The following is a 17010-nucleotide window of genomic DNA, read 5'->3' on the forward strand; positions in this document are numbered from 1 at the left end:
CTAAGAGACATTTCACCCATCATTGCTTTGGTAACAGAACTTTAATATCTCCATCAAGGTCATCTTTTTTACTCTCTAGAACTTCCCACATAGTCATATAAATACATTTGCTGGAATTGGGTATGTGTAGTTTAACAAAGAGAAGGGGTGACATGATAGCAGTGTTCCAATATCTCAGGGGCTGCCACAAAGAAGAGGGAGTCAAGCTATTCTCCAAAGCACCTGAAAGCAGGACAAGAAGCAACGGATGGAAACTAGTCAAGTAGAGAAGCAACCTAGAACTAAGGAGAAACTTCCTGACAGTTAGAACACTTAACCAGTGGAACAACATGCCTCCAGAAGTGGTGAATGCTCCAACACTGGAAGTTTTTAAGAAGAGAATGGACAGCCATTTGTCTGAAATGGTATAGGGTTTCCTGCCTGAGCAGGCGGTTGGACTAGATGACCTCCAAGGTCCCTTCCAACTACTTCTTCTTCTTCTTCTTCTTCTTCTTCTTCTTCTTCTTCTTCTTCTTCTTATTATTATTATTATTATTATTATTATTATTATTATTTATTAATTATTAATTATTAATTATTATATTATTATTATATATATATTATTAGCTATGAGCTTTCAGTTTGCTTCAAATCTCACATATATCAACCAGGTCATGTACTTGAAAATCCCAGCTTGTCATTAGCTAGATAGTAGACACCCTTATCTAGTCCTTAGAATGTCAACTCCTCTCTTAGTATATGCAATATGGAATTTAAAATATTGATATTTTTTCATCACCATCATATTTACTAAAATCCGTATTTGGCATTGAGACATTCATGGGACCATGATGATATTCCTCTTGTTCCCACCATATGGGAACATCTGTGGAAGCAAGGGGTTAAAACCTCTAGTTATTGATGGCTTATCTCCTACCTCTTTGGGCGCTACTACACTTCTATTTCACTTCCTAGGAACATTCATGAAGATTCCTACAATATTTTACCTTGGAATTTACTATTTGGATAGGAATTACTTAATTGTAGTGAGCAGCAATACATGTAGATGGAATCAGGGTATCTTGGTGGATCACGTGTTACATGAACCAAGTAGGTAATTCAGCTGCAAGCAAAGGAAAATGCAAACCAGGATGCATTAACAGAAATACATTAAGATCAAAGGAAGCCAATATTTCTCTCTGTACTGGTAGTGGGACCTAGGATATAGTGTAATGCACCTGATTTTAGGAAGGATATTGACAAACTCAAGTGTGACCAGAAGACCCAACCAAGATGATAAGGAACCTGGAAGGAAAAATAATTGAGGAACAATTAGAGATATGGAGCATATTTAGCCTGGAAAAAAAAGACTTTTGTTGTAACTGTTCTTAATTATCGGAAAAACTGTAATATGGAAATCAGGGCAAAATAGTTCACAGTTTTTCACAGAACAAGAAACAATGTAATTGTTAGGAAGATCAATCACAAATTTGGAATTAAATGCCATAAGTAGGCAAATGAGAGTTATGGCACATCCAGAGAAGCAGTTAAATCTGCTCAATTACAAGACCAGCAAGTTATGTTCTGATAGTTGATATTAGACTGAAGCAAGGCTGGAGAAACACCGCAACTGTTCTCCTTAACAAGGGCTGGGCCTGGTGCTGCTAAAGCCATCCAAACTTGCTTGACTTCTTTCATACTAAAAATGAAAACAAACAAGAGTATTCCTTTTTACAATAAAATTGGCTTCAACATGAGGAGCGCCAGTCTCTATACCTTACATTGTCATACTCTGCTGTTTTCATGGCACACATTAACCAGTTGCATTTGACCTAGGTTTGACCTACCAGAGGTAGGGTGTGAACCTATCCAATATGGCTAGTTTACTGTTTAGTGTAACTATAGCTGGATTAACCATTGGTAAACATACCAGGCATGCACACCCTCTCTCATTGTAGAGACCTCTTTGATTCAACTCCATTTCTTTTCTTTTTTATATATAAATATTTTATTAATTTTCTAGTTTTACAGTCAAATACTTAATAGACAATGTGTTGTCTGGGTCCATTAGTAATTCAGTGGTTTATATTAACTTCTTCAGTCTAGATCCAACATTACACCATCAAACGTTTCTTTTTTTCTTCCAGTAGTACCTGTTTTCCCACACTAGGTAAAGGTAAAGGTTCCCCCGCACATGCATGCTAGTCGTTTCCAACTCTAGGGGCCGGTGCTCATCTCTGTTTAAAAGCCGAAGAGCCAGAACTTGTCCGAAGATGTCTCCATGGTCATGTGGCCAGCATGACTAGATGCCAAAGGTGCACGGCACGCTGTTACCTTCCCACCGTAGTGGTCCCTATTTTTCTACTTGCATTTTTACGTGCTTTCGAACTGCTAGGTTGGCAGAAGCTGGGACGAGTAACAGGCACTCACTCTGTTACGCGGCACTCGGGATTTGACCCGCCAAACTGCCGACCATCTGATCGACAAGCTCAGCGTCCTAACCCACTGAGCCACCACGTCCCTTTTCCCACACTAGGCGAATACAATTCTTAGTTATTAATAAATATACAATTTAATGTCAACATCTTTGTTACATTTTTCTCATTAATATCAATAATGTCAAGTTTTAGATAACTTTTCTAACCAAAACATATTTTAATTGCATTTGCACTTAATATCCATGTATGTAATCAGTATCCTGTTTTCACTTTTTTTTTAATTTTAATTTCCCATCAGTAATGTCTCTATTGTTTATAATTTCAAAGTACGTTATATTTAGGTAACCAAAAGCTTTCCTTATTCAAACTTCTTAGCATTTTTCTGTTTCACTTCTCATACCAAAATCTAATATTCTAATTACAAATCTTATCTTTCTAGTTATGATAGTACTTCTATTTCTAGCAATTATCTATTCTCCACTATATTCAAACATCTAGTTAATAATATAGAATCCCATCTAATGGATCGAAACCTGTTTTCATCAGTCTTACTCTAGCTTTCTTCCTTTGCCAACTAACTTTCCAAGTCAATGCATTTGAATCATCAAGTAATTTTTCCTGTCTTTGTGTATATTGTTTGGACTAAGAAAGACCATGTGATTAAAATATTTTTGGAAGAATAAACCCTTTGATATTCATTAAACAGCCTCCCTCCTTCTCCAATTCCCCACAGTTCTCCTAACACAGGAGTGTCAAACTGCCGGCCCACGGGCCAGACACATCACGTGGAAGCTGCGCCCACCCCATTGCTGGCAATGGCAAAACTGTCCCAATACGTTGCACATCACATGACGTCGCGAGTTTGACATGTCTGTCCTAACAGCTCTATCTTCCATTCAATCAATTCTTCCTTTTCCTCAAATGTGTTCTGAATTCTTGATTGATAAGATGTCTTTTCCATTTCCAATATTATCACTCCATCTCCTAATTCTTCAGTTGTCTGGATCTGTTGGTTAGTTCCTTCCTTTAGGTCCTCCAACTTTGGATCTGCTTCCTCCAGTTTTTCTTCTATTTTCTGGGTTGCTAGTTCCTTCTTTGTAGTCATGTTCTGGGTTTGTAAATTTAGATTAGAAAATTGTTCTTTTATCTCCTTTGTGTCATTTTTAGTCTCATCATGAGCTAAAGCAATAGTCTCTTGTATTGATTTCACCATGGAGAAAATTTCTTTCTGGTCTTCATCCATATTTTCTTGGTGGTATATCAAACTGAAGATTTTGGGAACAGGTGTTAAAGATGGTTTTTTACCATTTAAAGCTGAGTACGGGACTTCCATTTCATTTTTTGTAGGTGGTCTTTATAATAAAAATTGTTCATCAATCAAAGATTTGTAATCCAAAATATTCCATAATCTCAAGCAATGATGTATTTTTTTCTGCAGGGAAATAGTTCCACAACACAGCTCTGAAAGTCAGTTAATATTTATATTCAGAGTTCAGGCAGGCCAGTTTCCAGTCCTTTCATTGCGACCTCAGAACATTTCTTTTCCATCAGGCTGACCTGGACTGACGATAGGGTTTTTTTTAAAAAAAATGTTTTTAATATTTTATCACTGGGGCTTGTTAGTTTAATCTTTTTTTAACATTTGTATTATTGTGTTTTATTGTTGTTAGCCGCCCTGAGTCCTTCGGGAGATAGGGCGGCATATAAGTCCCAATAATAAATAATAAATAGTTCATTGTCTCTGCCACACTAATATACAGCCCAAACGTGTTTTTTCCCCTTTTCCCAGTTGCACTCTTCAAAAATGGAAATTCCAAGGACACCAAGAGTCTTATCTAAATCTGGGCTTCAAGCCAAGCTTCCTTTAGGCATAATAAATTGTAGTGCCATAATTCATCACTAGATGTTATTAGTGCAGTTTTCCAGCTTTTTAAATCCAAACTTATATTACAAGCTTTTCAAATGTCTTTTATTTTTTAAAAAAGTCTCAAAAACACTTTTAGTCCCCAAATTTCAAAGCCATATACAGTATGTATTAATTCCAGATTAATCTTGTAATTTTCTGTTTTCCCCAATTAACTAGTTCGCCACTTTTATTTTCATGAGGGAATGGGTGGAAATTCCCCTTCCCTCTCTCATCAGGGAGGGTGCTTTGGGCAATTTTTTTCCAGGAAGAAGTCTTAGAGTCTTAAATAGATGATAGGTCTCACCCAGTTTCATCCACCTTGCTGAAAGGTTGCTTGTTAGTGCTTATTGTCTTCCATTGTCAGCAGCTTCTAACTGGCTACATGAATGTAACCAGTCTTTCCCCTGCCAGTTTGAGGGCTTCCTCAGATCAAACAGAAGGGCCGCCACCTTCCCGTGATCAACGAGGATCCCCTCTTTGCTTGTCACCTCTACGAGTTGACTTTTGACCCTTTCCAGGGTCCCTAGCAGGGTGAAATCAAACGCGAAAGATGGAGCCCCATCTTCCTGCGCCCATCTAGCCACAACATCAAACCGGAAGCTGATTCAACCCCATTTCTGATCTTAGATTTGAGCTAAAGGAGGAAAACTGAACTAAAGGGAAATCAATCTCTCAGCTCAGAATTGAGCTAGAAAGAGAAAAATGCTTGAAGCAATTGAGCACAATGGAATAATGCAAGAGTTCAGCTCTTCACCAAGGAAGAGCATAACAAAGATTTGTGAAGATGAAGTCAGCAAAGCTAATATTTAGACTGAGCTCAGAATGTCAAGGAAATTGGAAATAATAATATACCAGCTGTCTAATGAAGATGGTAAAAAGATATTGAATAGTAAAAATTAGAACTAGTTTCTATTTTGATTCTGTCTTCTCTAAGAAGATATGTGTTAAGAACAGTTAAACAATAGAAATGATCACTAAGGCAGATCATAATTTCTCTTTTGCTCAGGAATGCTTCCAGGTGAATTCTTTTATCGGATTGGATTTATTATCTTACATGGCCCCATCCAACTTCATGATTCCATATTCTAGACAATCCTACACTGAGTACATTAAAGGGAAAATATGTAAAAATCAATATGGTGGCCACAATAATATCTGTGTTGACTTGCAAATGTAGTCTCCTGTTTAAGGATGTAGTATCTGCAGCCTTTCAAATTTTGCTGAATATTCATTCTCAGCATTTCCCACTATTGCTCATAGTGATTAAGACTCTAAGGGTCTATAATTCAGTCAAATCTGGAAGGGTAGGTTTTCCACCCCTGCAATAGTGGACTGACTCTATGCAGGAAATAATTACTCTTAAATACACAGGATAACCCAAACAGTAAAGGGATTTCCTACTGACAGCCTCTACATTGAGATAATCCAGTTATAATAGCTTTTGAGAAAGCCAGCTGACTTGAACCTTAACCTTTCTAAACATCAGTGCTGCATCTAGAATCACATATTCAGTTGAAAGACTTTCAAATCCATTGATAAAGCTGTAGCTCCTTTGTACAGGTTGGTATCCACCCAAACGTATGGTTTTAAATTGCTGAAATTGATGCATTATCATGTCATAAAAAGTGGAAATCCAAATACCAAGAGGAACTAACTTCTTTTTGCTTTGTACACACACAAACACACACAGCACCATCACCTTGTCACCACTGAATTTTATCCCATTCTTCTCCTGTGTCTAAGAAGTTCAAATTCCATGCATATTTTTGATTCTCACTTTTGATTCTCCTAACAACCATTTATACCATAGCTTTATGTGTTGGGCTTAATTGACATTCCAAAGGTATTGTGTAAACCACAAAGTTTATGTGAAATTATAAACCACATCTATAGAGAAAGCAGCATCATTACCTTGTTAAGACCACTAGAACTGTCTTTGTAGACCACAGGAACCACGTGGACAATTCCACTGAGATCACTAGCATGTGCTCAGCAATTCTAAAATTTACCTATACTTCAACTTCAATTTAGGGAGGATTCCTCCTTCTCAATTCCCCTTCCTCAAATATTTTGTACTTTTACAACCCAAGTTCTCCTCATACTATATGATGCATTGTGTTGTAAAAAGAAAAGAAGTACTGCATTTTCTCTGCTGAGTTTCAGCTTTTTTCAGGACAGGAACAATAATAAGTAGCAGAAAGGTGATGCAAGTGTTCTCTTAAAGCCCTCTTTGCTCAACAGACAATCTAATCAGTGACTTAAATCATTCCATTTGCCTTAGTGTTCTTTAGAGCTGGTTGCAGGGAAGATATTACCCATCATTTGGTGGCTATCAGGCATCATTGTGCAAATAATTATAAATACTCTGCTTTGCAATGTCATTCTGTTAATATTAATCCCCAAGGAGTGATATCTGCAATTTTGCTCTTTTCTAATATACTTTCCCATTTCGATTCCTATGTAGATAGACTTACTAGAGGTTCCTTTGCTCCTAGTCATTTTCCTGGGATCAAAATGCATCCAAACATTCTTTTGGATTACAAAATAATAATAAAAAACATTACCAAAACCCATCCCTATCAATAATTACAAATTGGCCAGCTCCTGAGCTGTTTTTCCCCCCCACATTAAAAAGAAGTCTTAAAGTATGTGAAATGCTTTCATCAAAACCTTCCATCTGTTCAATTTTCTTATCACGTTGTAAATATTTGCTAATAAACCCTCTGATGTGAAAATGCATTTAGTGCTAATAATGAGTAGGATCTAGGACTAATACTTATGCAGCATTGAAGTAATACCCATATGCAGACACTCTCTAATATGATTGATGTTAATCTATTGCTGTAAACAGTAGATATGGGAAACAGAGCTCTGGGGGGAAAAAAACTCATGGGACTTTAAATTCATTTATCTTAACTGAACGGCTTTGGGTTACTCAGCTCATTTCCAATTTATCCTAAGCATTTTATCTTTGCTTTTTCCTCAGTAGAGACACATTCTCCTTAAATTCCTTTAGGGCTTGAATCTGGGATTTAAAGCAGATTCAGAACTGACTTTTTTTCCCTGGGGTTAAAGTTCAATAGTGTTATTTATGTAGGGATGTATTTATTGTCAAATGGATGCCTTCCTGCCCTTGGAACCAGTCCTTCTCTAAAATAATGATCAATCACTGGTAATGCACTGCAGAATTTTAGCTTACGTGAGTTCTAAGGTGCAGAATGTGGAGATGAAGAAGAGAAAGAAAAGTGCTTTTGACAAAGGGAAATTATCTCTTTTTTTCAAAAGGTAACATAGGGATATTAGATGATAGATTGATTGATAGATAATAAATAGAAGATGAGAGGGGGGGAGGGAGACAAGGTGCCAATACGTTGTTTTCAGCTCCTAGTGACACATAGATTTTCTCCACGACTATCTGTCCCTAACCTTGTCTTTCATGTCTTCCTATCGTGCACACATTGCCAGAGTTAATTGAATCCGTCCATCTTGTTGCTGGTCATTGTCCTGTTTTCTCCCACCTTTTCCAGCATTAAAGCTTTTTCCAGAGAACTGGGTCTTTCCATAATGAATCCAAAGTAAGATAATTTGAACTTGGTCATTTGTGCCTCCAATGAGAAGAACTCTTGAGTTTTGTTTGATGATTCATCAGTGTGGTACTTTCAAGTGCTGATAACAAGTTGCTGACATCTTGGTAATAACTGCAGAGGATATTATTCAGATGTTACAGCTAGTCCAGAGTGCATTCGTGTAACTGAAATGGCATGTGGGAATGACCTTAAGAGACAAGAACTACAGACTGGGAAATCAGCAGGTGAAAGATGTCTCCATCCATGAAAGGATGTGGGGCATGAGGGGTTTCAGAAGGGACTCTCCCTAGTTTTCTGGGGAAGAAAACCTTGCAAGAATCAATAAAGGGTCCTTGGTGCCCTTTGAGCTAGCTTGGTTTGTTGCAGATGTTTCATTACCGAAACTAAGGTAACATCATCAGTGCTGGTGTTCATTACCTAGTGTGGGTAATGAAACATCTGCAAGAAAACACCCAAGCTCAGAGAGCACTAAGGACCACTCATTTCAATCCTGAGCTACAAATATTCTCCTTTATTGGAATCTGTTAATATCAGTTATAATAAAGACAGAATTAGTATTCGTGATTGTGCTTCTCGTCTGGACTACCTTGAAATGCTAACATTAACATCGTTGCTTTGCAAGCTGCAATGGGCTCCCAAGTGAAGTTCAAGGTGCTGAATTTTTTCCTATGAAACCTTTCGTGGCACAGGATGTAGTGATCTGTGGAATCTCCTGTCTCCAGTTAATTTTTCCCACCCAATAAAATCTGATACGTTGGGCAGGCTCCAGATCCCATTACTTAAGTAATCCTGTCTCGTGAGACCCAGGAGACTCTCTTCTCTGTCAACATGCCTGCCAAATGGAACAGCATTGCTAACGTTCAGATAGTCTGGAGCCTGCCTGATTTTCAGAAAGTGCTGAAGACCTGCTTTTTCTCCTAGGCACTAGGGTGGGAGGTTTAACTCTTGAAAGTCTCTTAATGATTTCTGCTGTGTGTTTTGTTGTTTGTAGTTGCACGGGTGGGTGTGATTTAGTTTAATGCTTTTGATTATTTGTTTTCAACTTTGCACATCACCCTGTACACCCTGTCAGTCACGCATCATTTGGGCAGCTGTATAACTTGATCTAAAGAATAAAAAATAATTACAAAATAGTGTCATATTTCCAGAATGCTTCTATAGGAATTAAAAACACTAAGTAGTCTGCATTATGTTCATCTTATAAAACCTACCAAGTACCCCAAATTAGATCTGAAAGGAGCTAATTGGTACTTTTCAAAGCAGAAAAAAATCTGAATGTAAGAGTGGAAACAGGCAATGTTTTGTCAGTAGACAAAAAATGTTTTGGCATACCTTTCAAACAAGGGTTTGAAACAGTCTAAAGAAGCATCTAATAAATTTAACAGTATTTTAAAGATTTGACATTTTGACCTCAAGATACTTGGAACAGAGATTAGCTCATTCCACAAGCCACCAGATCCATTCATGCACATTTTTTAAAAAAACATATCTTATTAAATAGAAACATAAATTGGGATGAAATGAAAAGACCATTTTACTTTTAAAAAATAGTTCAATAAACAAAAGACAACTTGTCTATAAAAGAATAAACTTGCCTATTCATAACTTCAGAAATATACGTTTACAGTTTAACTGTAATGTTTTGACAAGTGAGGCTTAAAATACTTATGTTTCCAATAGAATTAATGTATTGACATTGGTCTTTTTAAATGATTTTGCTCTTATCTTCTGTGAGACCGTTGTGACAATGTTATGTCCCTGAAATCCTTAAACCTTCTTACTCCTGCAGTATACAGGTTTTAACCCAATATATAAAATCTGTTTTTTTCCAGTTTCCAGTATTTTCAGCAATGGCCATTTTCAGACCTCTTGAAAATGGAAAATGACCCACTTTGAAAAATACCAATCAAAATCCAAAAACTTTGTCTTCTTCCCTTGTTCTTGGCATCTCACACTTTGGATATTTTAGAATTACTGAACTTTTTACATCATTATTTGGAATTAGATTTAAAACAACAGTTCCATAGAGCATGCAGTATTTTATTATGATTTGTCTTAAAAGCCTAGCTATTGCTACCAATGAATAGAAGGCCAGGTTTGTGTAGTGATTAAGGCACCAAGCTAAAAACTAGGAGACCATGAATTCTAATTCTGCCTAAGGCACAAAACCAGTTGGGTGATCTTTAACCAGTTATTCTTTCTCAGGCCTAGGAAGGAGGCAATGGCAAACGATTTCTGAAACACCTTACCAAGAAAACTGCAAGCACTAATTCAGACAGTCTCCAGAAGTCAATACACATGCGCGCGTGCACACACACACACACACACACACAAACCAATAGATGGTACATATCTTAAACTACCTGCAAAAGAAGATAAATGAAGGTTATACAATCCCATTCCTTGTTCAGATTCTAACTCTTTTTCTTTCACACAGCAAAATGGCATATCTTGGCTTGATCTTATCACAACCACTCTAAGAAAACAAACAAAAAAAACCCCACACTAAGACACAGGTTTTCTAGCAAAGAAATTCTAGATATAACTTTTAGCAACAATTCTAAGTTTTAAAACTGCACTGGAGCATAAACTAGCTTTATTTGTATTGTATAGCCTTTGAGTATTATACTATGCTCGCTGTTTGTTCCACATTCTTCATGGAACAAATGGTTTTATTTATTTTCTTTTACCTGTAGCCGCCCATTTCAGACAAGTAACTCTGGGCAGTGACCGATAATGAAGTTCTTAACAATGTGCTTCAACATTAGTAGAGTATAAAAGATATGTTGACTCATTTGCACTATGCTACTTGTAACTTTTTTCAAAATCTCAACTACTTTATTTTCCAAAGCACCAGAAGGCAGGACAAGAAGCAACGGATGGAAACTAATCAAGGAGAGAAGCAACCTAGAATTAAGGAGAAACTTCCTAACAGTGAGGACAATTAACCAGTGGAACAGCTTGCCTTCAGAACTTCAGGGTGCTTCGTCACTAGAGGTTTTTAAGAAAAGACTGAACTAGAAGACCCCCAAGGTCCCTTCCAGATCTATACTGATTGGAATACACACACACACACACACACACACACACACAAACACATATATATAAATATATAAAATCTGTGATTAGGGTCCACTAAAACTATGCTGGCATAATTAGAGGCTAAGAGCAATGCTGCCATCTCCTGGAAAGAGATTTGGAGGCTGGAATGTCTCTAAATCAGTGCGGTTTTTCAAATTTGGCAATCTCCTTCATGGATTACTGCCTTGTCGTGGCGAAGGGGCTTGCGTAATTCAATGAAGCTATGAGCTATGCCGTGCAGGGCCACCCAAGACGGACAGATCATAGCAGAGAGTTCTGACAAAACGTGATCCACTGGAAAAGGAAATGGCAACCCACTCCAGTATCTTTGGCATGAAAACCCTATGGACAGTACCAAAAGGCAAAACGATATGACGCTGGAAGATGAGCCCCTCAGGTCGGAAGGTGTCCAATATGCTACTGGGGAAGAGCAGAGGGCTAGTACTAGTAGCGCCAGAAAGAATGAAGCGACTGGGCCAAAGCCGAAAGGATGCTCAGCTGTGGATGTGTCTGGTGGTGAAAGGAAAGTCCAATGCTGTAAAGATTTTTTCTCCATAGGAACCTGGAATGTAAGATCCATGAATCAAGGCAAGCTGGACGTGGTCAAACAGGAGATGACAAGATTGAACATCAACATCTTAGGAATCAGCAAACTAAAATGGACAGGAATGGGTGAATTTAATTCAGATGACCATCAGGTATACTACTGCAGGCAAGAATCCCTCAGAAGAAATGGAGTAGCCTTCATAGTCAATAAAAGAGTAGGAAAAGCAATACTGGGATACATTCCCCAAAATGACAGAATGAACTCAGTTCGAATCCAAGGCAAACCATTCAATATCACAGTAGTCCAAATCTATGCCCCAACCACCGGTGCTGAAAAGGATGAAATTGACCGGTTCTAAGAAGCCCTATAGCACCTTATACAACTAACATCAAAAAATGATGTCCTTATCATCATGGGGGATTGGAATGCTAAAGTAGGAAACTAAAAGATAACCGGAATAACAGGCAAGTTTGGCCTTGGAGTACAAAATGAAGCAGGGCACAGGCTGATAGAATTTTGTCAAGAGAATATGATGATGATAGCAAACACTCTTCTCCAACAACCCAAGAGAAGGCTCTATACGTGGACATCACCACACGGTCAACACAGAAATCAATTGACTATATGCTCTGCAGCCAAAGATGGAGAAACTCTGTACAGTCAGTAAAAACAAGACCAGGAGCTGACTGTGGCTCAGACCATGAGCTTCTCGTTGCAAAATTTAGGCTTAAACTGAAGAAATTAGAGAAAAGCACTAGGCTAAACTAAACTCCCTGACGAATATACAGTAGAGGTGACAAATAGATTTAAGGAATTAGATCTGATAGACAGAGTGCCTGAAGAACTATGGATGGTGGTTCACAACATTGTACAAGAAGTAGCAACTAAAACCATCCCAAAGAAAAAGAAATGCAAGAAAGCAAAATGGCTGTGTGAGGAAGCTCTGCAAATAGCTGAGAACAGGAGGGAAGCGAAAAGCAAGGGAGAAAAAGAAACATACACCCAATTGAATGCAGAATTCCAGAGAATAGCTAGAAGAGATAAGAATGCCTTCTTGACTGACAATGCCTTCTTGACTGACTATGTGCTCTGCAGCCAAAGATGGAGAAGCTCTATACAGTCAGTAAAAATAAGACCAGGAGCTGACTGTGACTCAGACCATGAGCTTCTCATTGCAAAGTTAAGGCTTAAACTGAAGAAAGTAGGGAAAAGCACTAGGCCAGTCAGGTATGAATTAAATCATATCCCTGTTGAATATACAGTAGAGGTGACAAATAGATTTAAGAAATTAGATCTGATAGACAGAGTGGCTGAAGAACTATGGACAGAGGTTCACAACATTGTACAAGAGGTAGCAACCAAAACCATCCCAAAGAAAAAGAAATGCAAGAAAGCAAAATGGCTGTCTGAGGAAGCTTTGCAAATAGCTGAGGAAAGAAGGGAAGTGGAAGGCAAGGGAGAAAAAGAAAAATACGCCCAATTGAATGCAGAATTCCAGAGAATAGCTAGAAGAGATAAGAATGCCTTCTTGAATAGTGCAAATAAATAGAAGAAAAGAATAGAATAGGAAGGACTAGAGACCTCTTCAAGAAAATTGGAGAGATGAAGGGAACATTTCATGCAAAAATGGGCATGATAAAGGACCAAAATGGAAGAGACTTAACAGAGGCAGAAGAGATTAAGAAGAGGTAGCAAAATTACACAGAAGAACTATACAAGAATGAGCCTAACATCCCTGATAACCACGATGAGGTGGTCACTGACCTTGAGCCAGACATCCTAAAATGTTAAATGAAATGGGCCTTAGGAAAGCTGAGCAACAAGAAAGCTAGTGGAGGTGACAGTATTCCAGCTGAGCTATTCAAAATCTTAAAAGACGATGCAGTAAAAGTGCTACACTCAATTTGCCAGCAAATTTGGAAAACTCAACAGTGGCCACAGGATTGGAAAAAATCAGTTTACATTCCAATTCCAAAGAAAGGCAGTGCCAAAGAATGTTCAAACTACCGCACCATTGCACTCATTTCACATGCTAGTAAAGTTATGCTTAAAATCCTACAAGCTAGACTCCAGCAGTATGTGGATCGAGAACTACCAGAATACAGGCAGGATTTCGAAGAGGCAGAGGAACTAGAGATCAAATTGCCAACATATGCTGGATCATGGAGAGTTAGGGAGTTCCAGAAAAACATCTACTTCTGCTTCATTGATTATGCTAAAGCCTCTGATTGTGTGGATCACAACAAATTGTGGCAAGTTCTTAAAGAGATGGGGGTACCAGACCATCTTATTTGTCTCTTGAGAAACCTATATGCAGATCAAAAAGCAACAGTGAGAACTGGACACGGAACCACTTATTGGTTCAAAATTGGGAAAGAAGTCTGGCAAGGCTGCAGTCACCCTGCCTGTTTAACTTATATGCAGAGCACATCACAAGAAAGGCAGGGCTAGATGAATCAAAAGTTGGAATTAAGATTGCTGGGAGAAATATCAACAACCTAAGATATGCAGATGATACCACTCTAATGGCAGAAAGTGAAGAAGAACTAGAAGAACACTTGCTGCAAGTGAAGAAGGAGAGTGCAAAAGTTGGGTTGAAACTTAACATTAAGAAAACCAAGATCATGGCATCCTGCCCTCTCAATTCCTGGCAAATAGATGGGGAAGAAATGGAGGTAGTGACAGATTTTATTTTCCTGGGCTCCAAGATCACTGCAGATGGGGACTGTAGCCAAGAAATTAAAAGACGCTTGCTCCTGGGGAGGAAAGCCATGGCAAATCTAGCACACTAAAGCAAGTCTAGGAAAGCCATGGCAAATTTATCACACTAAAAGGCAGAGACATCACCCTGCCAACAAAAGTGTGTATAGTCAAGGCTATGGTCTTCCCAGTTGCAATGTATGGCAGTGAAAGTTGGACCATAAGGAAGGCTGAGCACCAAAGAATTGAAGCCTTTGAACTATGGTGCTGGAGAAGACTCCTGCGAGTCCCTTGAACTGCAAGGCGATCAAACCGGTCAGTCCTAGAGGACATCAACCCTGACTGCTCTTTAGAAGGCCAGATCCTGAAGTTGAAACTAAAATATTTTGGCTACCTAATGAGAAGGAAGGACTCACTGGAGAACAACCTAATGCTGGGAAAGATTGAGGGCAAGAGAAGAAGGGGATGAGAATGAGGTGGCTGGATGGAGTCACTGAAGCAGTAGGCGTGAGCTTAAATGGACTCCAGAAGATGGTAGAGGACAGGAAGGCCTGGAGGAACATTGTCCATGGGGTCGCGATGGGTCGGACAAGACATCACAACTAACAACAACAAAACTATGCTGGCATAATCAGAGGCTAAGTGCAATGCTGCCATCTCCTGGAAAGAGATTTGGAGGCTGGAATGTCTCTAGATTAGTGTGGTTTTTCATATTTGGCAACTTAGTGCTTTGCTATACTGAGTTGCACTTGTATATCAGCTTAAGATTTAAATAAATTGTTCAAGCTGGGATGAAGCTTGCTCTGAGTCTTCATGGTGAAACAGTCAGGTGGTAGGCCCCAGAAGTATGCCTTCTTTGCCCTTTGCAACCCTGAGAAACAGATGGCCCCAACTGTATTGACCTTCAGAAGGCTGTGAACACCTGAGTCTTCCATAGGCATTAGTGCTAGGATGTCAATCATAATTGCTCTGGCATGGGTATATGTGGTCAATAACTGCTGGATTCTTGGCTTGGTTTCTTTTGATTTTATTGTTGCTGCCTTTATTTTTATGAATAACTCAAAACATATCCAACACACCTTCTTCCTATTTTCCTCACAAGAACCCTATGAGGGGAGTTGGGCTGGGAATTACTGGCCCAAAGTCACCCAGCTGGCTTTCGTGGGTATGGTGGGACTAGAATTCACAGACTCCTAGCCTGATGCCTTAACTATTAGACCAAACTGGCTTTTAATAATTCTGATTTAATAATTAATTTTAATTAAATGCTACACTTTTTAGTATACTACTCAGTTTCCTTGGATGGGAAGCATACAAATTGGATTGTTAAATACATAAACATGGAAAGGTAAAAGAGTGTAAATTTGGAGGTGAGGATAAACAACCCTAAACAGGCTAGAGACCATGAGTTCTAGTCTTGCCTTAACCATGAAAATCAACTGGGTCACCTTGGCCAGTCACTCTTTCTCGGCCCAACTCACCTCAGAGGGTTGTTGTTGTGAGGACAATAAAAGGAGGAAGTGTGTCGGGTATGTTCATCACCTTGAGTTATTTGTAAAAATAATAAAGGCGGGATGCAAATAAATAAAGTAAAATAAAAACTTGCAATCTTCCCTGCTGGCTTCCCCATTAACTTTGCTTGAGGCAGAGAAGATTGCAAATGGTGATCGCATGTCTGTGGGATGGTGCAACCTGAACTGTGATCATATGATCATGTGAATGGTGTGACAGCTGGAACGTCTAAGTAACAAAAAGGAACTGTCTGATTGTATGAGCTATCAGCCAGTGGAATGGGTTGTCATATGGAGTGGTGAGTACCTCACTAGAGGTCTTCAATCCAAGACCGGATGAATCAGAAATGCGGTAATGGATACAATAAATAGAGGGTTGAACTAGATATCTATGCCATCCAACTCTTGATTCTGTGGTATTAATCTGACCATTTCAAAAAATCGTGATAGAAAACTGCACGACCCTTTCTTTAAGATCAAAGAAATGTACAAGATCCTCACATAGTTCAAATAGTCATTCTTCATTCTTAACAGGATTCCATCCCTCCCTGCTGGGACTGAAGTACCCATGTTTACTCTGGGGATCCATAGTGGAATTTTCTACATCCTTTTAAAAAGGAATGTAGACACTAATTAAGAGAGGAAAAGCTAGAGGGTAAGTCCTTCCTGTGCATGTGTTCTCTTTTACGCTTGGGCGTGAGTCAGGCTTCTTTCCATCTTTATTCTTCAAAAGAAACAAGAGCCCATCTCTCATGCTTCTGCTGAGTTATCCTCGTCATTGTCTGTATTGATACCTAAATATTCTGGAAGAGAACATGTGACATTCCACATGGCAGCAATTTGTTGAGTGGTTGAATTATAGTTAACATAAAGAAACAGCTCTTTCTGTAGGTTGTAACCAGCTTTGGATGCAGAGGCATCGAAGTGCAGTTATGCCAAGCTGGCTTAATACTTTCTCTTTGGAATTTCATCAGACAGGAGGTGAAGTAGGCTGTAGTCCAGGGGTCTTCAAACTTGGCCCTTTTATGACTTGTGGACTTCAACTCCCAGAATTCCTCAGCCAGCTTTGCTGGCTGAGGAATTCTGGGGGTTGAAGTCCACAAGTCATAAAAGGGCCAAGTTTGAAGACCCCTGCTGTAGTCCATTCTGTAATGCACGCCTCAATTTTAAAGCCACTGCTTTGGGGGACGATAGTCACACCTTCAAGCCAGGAAACTTGGGAACCTGGGAATCTCACGGAAGCATATCCCAGGGTCCGGCA

This window comes from Vipera ursinii (genome assembly GCF_947247035.1).
Source record: "Vipera ursinii genome assembly, chromosome: 6".
Classification (NCBI taxonomy): Eukaryota; Metazoa; Chordata; class Lepidosauria; order Squamata; family Viperidae; genus Vipera; species Vipera ursinii.